Below are 11,077 nucleotides of genomic sequence, written 5' to 3' on the forward strand. Positions count from 1 at the left end.
AGATACACAGTTCTGCTTCTTTGAAGACCAACATACAAGTGATCGTCCCAGAAAGTGACATGTGCCTGATGTAGACTTGCGATCAACTTTGTCACCAGCATAATCAGCATCTGAGAATCCAACCAGATCAGACTCTGAGCCCTTTGGATACCATAATCCTAGAGTTGGGGTGTGAGCCAAATATCGAAGAATTCGCTTCACAGCTAAGTGATGCGACTCCTTTGGTGCCGCTTGAAATCGAGCACACATGCAAACACTAAGCATAATATCTGGCCTAGATGCACATAGATAAAGTAAAGAACCAATCATGGAGCGGTATACCTTTTGATCGAACTCTTTACCATTGTCGCCGGGACCCAGATGATGTTTGGCTGGCATTGGTGTTGTGAAGCCTTTGCAGTCTTGCATATCAAACTTCTTCAGGCAATCTTTGAGATACTTCTCTTGAGATATGAAGATGCCATTGCGTTGTTGTCGTATTTGAAGACCGAGGAAGAACTTCAGCTCCCCCATCATGGACATCTGATATTGCTCTTGCATCATATATCCAAACTCTTCACTGTACTTCTGATTGGTGCAGCCGAAGATAATGTCATCCACATATATTTGGCACACAAATAGTTCACCATCATATGTCTTCATGAAGAGAGTGGGGTCTAGGGAACCAGGTATGAAGCCTTTGCTCTTCAGGAAGTATTTGAGTGTGTCATACCAGGCCCGAGGGGCTTGTTTGAGGCCATACAGTGCCTTGTTGAGCTTGTATACCATGTCAGGATGTTTTGGATCTTCAAAGCCAGGCGGTTGTGCAACATACACTTCTTCTTCAATCTTGCCATTGAGAAAAGCACTATTCACATCCATTTGATATAGAAGTATGTTATGATGATTTGCATAGGCCAGCAGTATGCGTATGGCTTCAAGTCTAGCCACAGGAGCAAATGTTTCATCGAAGTCAATGCCTTCCACTTGAGTATATCCTTGAGCAACGAGACGAGCTTTGTTTCTGACAACTTGACCATGCTCATCTTGCTTGTTGCGGTATATCCATTTGGTGCCTATTATATTGTGCTTCCGTGGATCAGGACGCTTAACCAGTTCCCATACATTATTCAGCTCAAACTGTTGAAGCTCTTCTTGCATAGCTTGAATCCATTCAGGTTCCATGAAGGCTTCTTCAACTTTCTTGGGTTCTGTTATTGAGATGAATGCGAAGTGCCCATAGAAGTTTGCTAGCTGAGTTGCCCTTGAACGAGTGAGTGGACCAGGAGCATTGATGCTATCAATTATTATTTCAATCTGCACTTCATTGGCAACGCGAGGATGTACAGGGCGAAGATTTTGCTCTTGCTGGTCATTGTCGTTGTTAGAAGGAATGTCTTCAGGCTGAGCATTGTCTTCATGTTGATCAGGTGCTGAGATGATAAGTTCTTCTTCAGGATGAGCTTCAGAAGGTATAATTTCTCCAGTTCCCATTAGCTTGATTGATTCACTGGATGGAACTTCATCTAGCACATTTGGCAGTTGCTCTCTTTGTGAACCGTTGGTCTCATCGAACCGCACATCCACTGTTTCAACCACTTTGTAATGAAAGAGATTGAAGACTCTGTAGGAGTGCGAATCCTTTCCATATCCAAGCATAAAACCCTCATGTGCTTTTGGTGCAAACTTTGAGGTGTGATGTGGGTCCTTGATCCAGCACCTTGCGCCAAATACTCTGAAGTAACTGACATTTGGCTTCTTGCCAGTAAGGAGCTCATAAGATGTCTTGTTCAGAAGCTTGTGAAGATAAACACGATTGATTGTATGGCATGCAGTATCAATGGCTTCAGGCCAGAATTTTCTTGGGGTCTTGTATTCATCTAGCATCGTTCTGGCCATCTCAATGAGTGTTCTGTTCTTGTGTTCGACGACGCCATTCTGCTGTGGCGTGTACGGGGCCGAGAATTCATGTGTTATGCCCATGGTATCAAGATATGTATCAAGGCCAGTGTTCTTGAATTCAGTGCCATTGTCATTTCTGATGTGCTTTATCTTGGCGCCATAATTGTTCATAGCTCGATTGGCGAAGCGTCTGAAGACATCCTGCACTTCAGTCTTGTAAAGGATTATGTGCACCCAAGTATATCTAGAATAATCATCAGCAATGACAAATCCATAGAGACAAGCAGTAGTAGTAAGAGTTGAGTAATGAGTGGGACCGAAAAGATTCATGTGAAGCAGTTCGAAGGGTCGAGTAGTGGTCATGATTGTCTTCGAGGGATGCTTGGCCCTCGTCATCTTCCCTGCTTCACAGGCACCGCATAAGTGATCTTTCTTGAACTTGACGCCCTCGATGCATATGACATGCTTCTTCTTTGCCAGGGTGTGGAGGTTCCTCATGCCAGCATGCCCAAGCCTCCGATGCCAGAGCCAGCATTCTGAAGCTTTTGCTAGAAGACATACGGCAAGCTGTGGTCCTGCTGAGAAATCTACCACGTACAAATCATCTTTTCGATACCCTTCAAATACTAGAGACTTGTCAGATTCCATTAGTACAAGGCAACGATATTTTCCAAATATTACGATCATGTTCAAATCGCAAAGCATTGAGACAGACATTAAGTTGAAGCCAAGGGATTCAACAAGCATGACTTTATCCATGTGTTGATCCCTTGAGATTGCAACTCTACCTAGACCCAATACCTTACTTTTACCAGTGTCAGCAAATGTGATGTGGCTCTTGTCGGATGGACGTAAGGTTGAGTCCATAAGAAGGCTTCTTTTGCCAGTCATATGATTTGTACATCCACTATCAATAATCCATTCTGAAGAAGCTGGTGTCGTACCCTACAGTGCAGTTAGGGGGATAGGCTTCACCAAGAGCATTGTGAAGCAAAAACATTTGACGAACCAATGGGTTATGAAAGCTTAGATCAAGATTAGGACTAATAGGGAGAGTAGCAAGCGATTCAGGAACGAAGTACATAGTAAGACCATTCGGGCATTTGATCTTGCGCCCTACAAGATGTTTAAGGTCCCCAGCAATAGCGTCAGACGATTTTGGTTTTCTGCTGGAGACCTTTCCCTGCAAAAGAGAGTTAAGCTTTCTTAGCCACCCACATCTTCAAGGGTGGCTTAGAAGCAATAAGTCTAAGTGCAGCATCTGAGAATTTTGGCTTTGGAGCCCTAGCAAACAGTCTTGCAGGCGGACAATAGTACTCATAAGAATAAGCAGAATAGTTCTTGGTCTTATGAACATGGCGGTTTGATGAACCGCTCTCATATTCATATGCCTGAGTATGGTTTCCCTGCAAAGCATTTCCGTTAGTGCGACTCAGGTGAGTCCTCTGTCTGTATGAAGCCTTTGGACCGTATGAAGCCTTTGGTCTGAGGTTTGTCTTCTTCACATGAGGTGTCATGATGACATTCACAGGAAGATTCTCCAGACACCTTTTCGGAACCCAGATCTTCTTCATAGGCGGTCCATTCCTGCAGTTAGTACCAATGTACCTGGCAAACACTTCACCATTCTGATTCTTAAACAATATATAGTTTGCATCAAAGGATTCATCAATGATAATGGGGTTAGCACAAGTGAATCCAGATAGATTGGATGGATCTGCTGAAGGTTCCTTTGCAGCAACCCACATGGTTTTGGGGTACTGCTCAGGTTTCCAGTAAGAGCCATCAGCATTCATTTTCCTTACGAACCCAACACCCTCTTTCCTCGGGTTTCGGTTCAGAATCTGCTTTTTGAGGACATCACATAGTGTCTGATGCCCTTTAAGACTTTTGTACATCCCTGTTTCAAGCAATGTCTTCAACCTAGCATTCTCATCAGCAATAGCAGTGGTATCCTCAGCCGAGGGGTTAGTTACCACATCAACAGTTGAAGATATTGCAACAGTAGTAGCAGTAGAACATTCAGCAACAGAAGTAGCATTATCATGCTCTATGCATTTAAGACATGGTGGTTCAAATCCTTCCTGAGCGGAACTGATCAGTTTGGCGCGAAGTGACTCATTTTCCTTTTGAAGATCTTCATGAGCCGCTCTCAATTTCTCAAGATCTTGCTTCCTTTGAAGATAATCATAGGAAAGCCTTTCATGAGTTGTTGAGAGAGTTTCATGACGACTTTCAAGTTCCTAATACTTAACGTGAAGATTTTTATGTCTTCAATTAAGGATTCAGATCGAGTCATTTCAGCACCTAACAGATCATCGCTTTTGTCTAACAGTTTTTGAGTATGTTCCATAGCTTTCTGTTGTTTAGTTGCAATTTTAGCAAGTGTTTTGTAGCTGGGTTTTGAACCACAATCAGAGTCATCGTCCCTAGATGTTTGATAGTGAGTAGTGCGTGTGTTTACCTTGGCACCGCGTGCCATGAAGCAGTAGGTAGAAGCGGAGTAGTCCTTGTCATTTGCATCGGTGTCGGTGATGAAGTCATTGTCTTCAGTGTTGAAGATGGACTTGGCAACGTATGCTGTAGCCAGACTTGCGACGCCTGAATCGGACTCCTCCTCAGACTCCACCTCTGCCTCCTCAGAAGCGGACTCCTCCTCTGAATCCATTTCCTTGCCAACAAACGCACGTGCCTTGCCAGATGAGCTCTTCTTGTGTGATGAAGACTTTGAGGAAGACTTGGAAGAAGACTTTGAGTATTTCTTCTTCTTCTTGTCGTCAGAGTCATGTTCCTTGCTCTTCTTCTTCTTTTTGTTCTCATTGTCCCACTGTGGACACTCAGAGATGAAGTGGCCAAGTTTCTTGCACTTGTGACATGTTTTCTTATTGTAGTCATGAGCAGAAGCTTCATCATTCCTTGAGCTTGATCGGGAAGACTTTCTGAAGCCTTTCTTCTTGGTGAATTTTTGGAACTTCTTCACAAGCATAGCAAGTTCCCTTCCAATGTCTTCAGGATCATCAGAACTGCTGTCAGATTCTTCTTCAGATGAGGAGACAGCTTTTGCCTTCAAGGCATGAGTTCGCCCATAGTTTGGACCGTAGATATCTCTTTTCTCAGAAAGCTGAAACTCATGTGTGTTGAGCCTCTCAAGTATGTCAGACGGATCGAGTGTCTTGAAATCAGGACGTTCTTGAATCATCAGGGCTAGGGTGTCAAACGAACTATCAAGTGATCTCAATACGACTTCATGTTTGGTGATCTCAGTAGCGCCGAGGGCTTGAAGCTCATTTGTGATGTCAGTGAGTCGGTCAAATGTGAGCTGGACATTCTCATTGTCATTTCTCTTGAAGCGGTTGAAGAGGTTGCGAAGGACACTGATTCTCTGATCTCTCTGGGTTGAGACGCCTTCATTGACCTTGGAGAGCCAGTCCCAGACCCGCTTAGATGTCTTCAAAGCACTCACACGGCCATACTGTCCTTTGGTCAGATGACCATAGATGATATTCTTGGCAGTAGAGTCCAGTTGAATGAATTTCTTGACATCAGCAGCAGTGACACCTTCTCCAGCCTTGGGAACGCCGTTCTCGACGACATACCATAGGTCGACGTCAATGGCTTCAAGATGCATGCGCATCTTATTCTTCCAGTAGGGATATCTCGAAGATGGGGCACGCAGCGGAGACTTTAATTATCCCTGCAGTCGACATAGCTAAAACTCCAGGTGGTTAAACCGAATCACACAGAACAAGGGAGCACCTTGCTCTGATACCAATTGAAAGTGCGTTATATCGACTAGAGGGGGGGTGAAGAGGCGATTTTTATGAAAGTCTTCAAAACGTGGGAGTTATGAAGACAAACGATAGAAATAAACCTAATACCCTGCAGCGGAAGGTAGACTACACTAGGCAAGCCATAGTCAAGTATTCAATAGAGTGAAAGCACAATGACTAATAGCAGCAATGTAGTAAGGATCAGGTAGGAAGATATTGTGAAGCCAGACAGAACACGCAGTCACTCAGTGAAGACAAAAGATAGTGCAAACATACAATGACTTCACAAGGAGTAACATTAAGTAAAGGGGAGGGAAGATGAAACTAGTGACTCGTTGAAGACAATGATTTGTTGGACCAGTTCCAGTTGCTGTGACAACTGTACATCTGGTTGGGGCGGCTAGGTATTTAAACCTTAGGACACACAATCCCGGACACCCAGTCCTGAACACGCAGCTCAGGACACCCAGTCCTCACCGTATTCCCCTTGAGCTAAGGTCACACAGACCTCGCCCAATCACTCTGGTAAGTCTTCAAGGTAGACTCCCAAACCTTCACAGACTTCGTTCACCAGCAATCCACAATGTCTCTTGGATGCTCAGAACGCGACGCCTAACCGGCTGGAGGATGCACAGTCCTCAAGTGTAATAAGTCTTCAGATCACACAGACAAGAAGACTTAAGTGATGCCTAATTCTCTTTGGCTCTGGGTGGTTAGGGCTTTATCCTCGCAAGGAATTCTCTCTCAAAGGCTTCGAGGTGGGTTGCTCTCAAACGACAAAAGCCATACTCTCAATCTGAACAGCCAACCGTTATGGTTGTAGGGGGTGGGCTATTTATAGCCACTTGGCAACCCGACCTGATTTGTCTGAAATGACCCTGGGTCACTAAGGAACTCACACGTGTTCCAACGGTCAGATTTCAAACTCACACGACAACTTTACTTGGGCTACAAGCAAAGCTGACTTGTCCGACTCTGGACAAGATTCGCTCTCATAGTCTTCACTCGAAGACATAGGTTTTTTTTGGTTAGGCATCACTTCAGTCATTCTGATTGGTTCTCTTGGACCCCACTTAACAGTACGGTGGTTCCTATGACTCAACACAAAAGAAAGAGAACTAAAAAAGATCTAAGTCTTCGAGCTCCATAGGCTTCATGTGGTGTCTTCTTCTCTTGTCATAGTCTTTAATGTGAATATCTTCATATACCACCTTTGACTTCAATGTCTTCATACATTTTTAGGGGTCATCTCTGGTAGGAAAACCGAATCAATGAGGGACTTCTACCTGTGTTATCCTGCAATTCTCACAAACACATTAGTCCCTCAACTAGGTTTGTCGTCAATACTACAAAACCAACTAGGGGTGGCACTAGATGCACTTACAGATCCATTGCCTACGAGCTTTCCGTATATTGTTCTTCGCTTATTTACTTTCCCGTTGCTATTGCTATCATCACTACAAAATACCGAAAACATTACTTTTACTATTGTTACCTTTTGCTACCGCTACCACTACTATCATATTACTTTGCTACTAAATACTTTGTTGCAGATACTAAATTTCCAGGTGTGGTTGAATTGACAACTCAGATGCTAATACTTGAGAATATTATTTGGCTCCCCTTGTGTAGAATCAATAAATTTGGGTTGAATACTCTACCCTCGAAAACTATTGCGATCCCCTATACTTGTGGGTTATCATGCATTCACATTAAATAGGGCACCATCTAAATCTGTTGAGACGACACCTTATGAACTGTGGTTTGGCAAGAAACCCAAGTTGTCATTTCTTAAAGTTTGGGGTTGCGATGCTTATGTTAAAAAGTTTCATCCTGATAAGCTCAAACCCAAATCGGAGAAATGTGTCTTCATAGGATACCCAAAGGAGACTGTTGGGTACACCTTCTATCACAGATCCGAAGGCAAGACATACGTTGCTAAGAATGGATCCTTTCTAGAGAAGGAGTTTCTCTCAAAAGAAGTGAGTGGGAGGAAAGTAGAACTTGATGAGGTAATTGTACCTTCTCCCGAATTGGAAAATAGTTCATCACAGAAATCTGTTCCAGTGATGCCTACACCAATTAGTGAGGAAGTTAATGATGATGATCATGAAACTTCAGATCAAGTTACTATCGAAACTCATAGGTCAACCAGAGTACGTTCCGCACCAGAGTGGTACGGTAATCCTGTTCTGGAGGTCATGTTACGTGACCATGATGAACCTGCGAACTATGAAGGAAGCGATGATGAGCCCAGATCCCGCGAAATGGTTTGAGGCCATGAAATCTGAGATAGGATCCATGTATGAGAACAAAGTGTGGACTTTGGTTGACTTGCCCGATGATCGGCAATCCATAGAAAATAAATGGATCTTCAAGAGGAAGACGGACACTGATAGTAGTACTATCTACAAAGCTAGACTCGTCGAAAATGGTTTTGACAAAGTTCAAGGTGTTGACTGCGATGAGATTTTCTCACTCGTATCGATGCTTAAAGTCTGTCCGAATCATGTTAGCAATTGCCGCATTTTATGAAATCTAGCAAATGGATAACAAAACTGCAATCCTTAATGGATTTATTAAAGAATAGTTGTATATGATGCAACTAGAAGGTTTTGTCAATCCTAAAGGTGCTAACAAAATGTGCAAGCTCCAGCGATCCATCTGTAGGCTGGTGCAAGCATCTCGGAGTTGGAGTATATGCTTTGATGAGTTGATTAAAGCATATAGTTTTATACAGACTTGCGGTGAAGCCTGTATTTACAAGAAAGTGAGTGGGAGCACTACAGCCTTTCTGATAAGTATATGTAAATGACATATTGTTGATCAGAAATGATGTAGAATTTTCTGGAAAGCATAAAGGAGTATCTGAAAGGAGTTCTTCAAAGAAAGACCTTGGTGAAGCTGCTTACATATTGAGCATTAAGATCATAGAGATAGATCAAGACGCTTGATAAGTTTTTTCAATGAGTGCATACCTTGACAAGACTTTGAAGTAGTTCAAAATGGAACAGTCAAAGAAAGAGTTCTTGCCTGTGTTACAAGGTGTGAAGTTGAGTAAGACTCAAAGACCGACCATGCCAGAAGATAGAGAGAGAATGAAAGTCATTCCCTATGCCTAAGCCATAGGTTCTATAAAGTATGCCATGCTGTGTATCAGATCTATTGTATACCCAGCCCGAGTTTGGCAAGGGAGTACAATAGTGATCTAGGAGTAGATCACTGAACAGCGGTCAAAATTATCCTTAGTGGAATAAGGATATGTTTCTCGATTATGGAGGTGACAAAAGGTTCGTCCAAAAGGGTTACGTCGATGCAAGTTTTGACACTAATCCAGATGACTCTAAGTCTCAATCTACATACATATTGAAAGTGGGAGCAATTAGCTAGAGTAGCTCCGTGCAGAGCATTGTTGACATAGAAATTTGCAAAATACATACGGATCTGAATATGGCAAACCCGTTGACTAAACTTCTCTCACAAGCAAAACATGATCACACCTTAGTACTCTTTGGGTGTTAATCACATAGCGATGTGAACTAGATTATTGACTCTAGTAAACCCTTTGGGTGTTGGTCACATGACGATGTGAACTATGGGTGTTAATCACATGGTGATGCAAACTATTGGTGTTAAATCACATGGCGATGTGAACTAAATTATTGACTCTAGTGCAAGTGGGAGACTGAAGGAAATATGCCCTAGAGGCAATAATAAAGTTATTATTTATTTCCTTATTTCATGATAAATGTTTATTATTCATGCTAGAATTGTATTAACTGGAAACTTGATACATGTGTGAATACATAGACAAACAGAGTGTCACTAGTATGCCTCTAGTTGACTAGCTCGTTGATCAAAGATGGTTATGTTTCCTAGCCATAGACATGAGTTGTCATTTGATTAATGGGATCACATCATTAGGAGAATGATGTGATTGACTTGACCCATTCCGTTAGCTTAGCACGATGATCGTTTAGTTTGTTGCTATTGCTTTCTTCATGACTTATACATGTTCTTATGACTATGAGATTATTCAACTCCCGAATACCGGAGGAACACTTTGTGTGCTACCAAACATCACAACGTAACTGGGTGATTATAAAGGTGCTCTACAGGTGTCTCCGATGGTACTTGTTGAGTTGGCATAGATCAAGATTAGGATTTGTCACTCCGATTGTCGGAGAGGTATCTCTGGGCCCTCTCGGTAATACACATCACTATAAGCCTTGCAAGCATGATAACTAATGAGTTAGTTACGGGATGATGTATTACGGAATGAGTAAAGAGACTTGCCGGTAACGAGATTGAACTAGGTATTGGATATCGACGATCGAATCTTGGGCAAGTAACATACCGTTGACAAAGAGAACAACGTATAGTGTTGTGCAGTTTGACCGATAAAGATCTTCGTAGAATATGTAGGAACTAATATGAGCATCCAGGTTCCGCTATTGGTTATTGACCGGAGACGTGTCTCGGTCATGTCTACATAGTTCTCGAACCCGTAGGGTCCGCACGCTTAAAGTTCTATGACGATCGGTTTTATGAGTTTATATGTTTTGATGTACTGAAGGTAGTTCGGAGTCCCGGATGTGATCACAGACATGACGAGGAGTCTCGAAATAGTCGAGACATAAAGATTGATATATTGGAAGCCTACATTTGGACATCGGAATAGTTCCGGGTGAAATCGGGATTTTACCGGAGTACCGGATGTAACACCCCCAGTGTCATGCTACAGTAACCCTCTATGATTAAGCTAATCATTTTACTGAATAGTGCTTGATCACATTGGAATCATATCTCATTTCAAATTCCGACTCAAATAGAAATCCAAATATGAGGTGAAATATAAGTTGTCCAAATCCAGGAACTAAAAAGTTCATAATTTTGTAAATAATCCTTTCTGAATTATGTTCAGGGTAGCAACATCATCTAAAGTACCTGGATGACTCTATCATCTTGAAAACAGAGCCAACATCACCTTTTCGACTCTTTTAATACAATGCAAAAATTCAAAATGGAATTATATTGCTTCCAAACTTGATGTGGCAATGCAGTATATTGCATCATAATTATTTGGCCAGATTGGACATTTTTCAAAAATGTTTTGGTGGCCAAACAATTTGCAAACAGAAAGAAAATGGCAATGTAGTAAAAGAAAAGAGAAAGGGAAAAGGAAAAGAGAGAGCCCCTGCCCACTAGGCTTTATCCCACCCCAGCAAGCCAGCCCACCTCCCCCGGTCGCCTCCCTCCTCTCTGTTCCCCCGACCGAGCCACTACAGGGGCTCGTCCCCGCCAGATCACTTCGCTGGCGACGCCCCGAGGGGATAAGGATCCCCCGTCGCCTCGGTCCTCTCCCCCTCTCTCCACCGTCGCCTGCTCCGCCTCTCCCTCTCCCACCAGACCCCTCCTTGCACCCC

The sequence above is a fragment of the Triticum dicoccoides genome, chromosome 6A (genome assembly GCF_002162155.2).
Source record: "Triticum dicoccoides isolate Atlit2015 ecotype Zavitan chromosome 6A, WEW_v2.0, whole genome shotgun sequence".
Lineage (NCBI taxonomy): Eukaryota > Viridiplantae > Streptophyta > Magnoliopsida > Poales > Poaceae > Triticum > Triticum dicoccoides.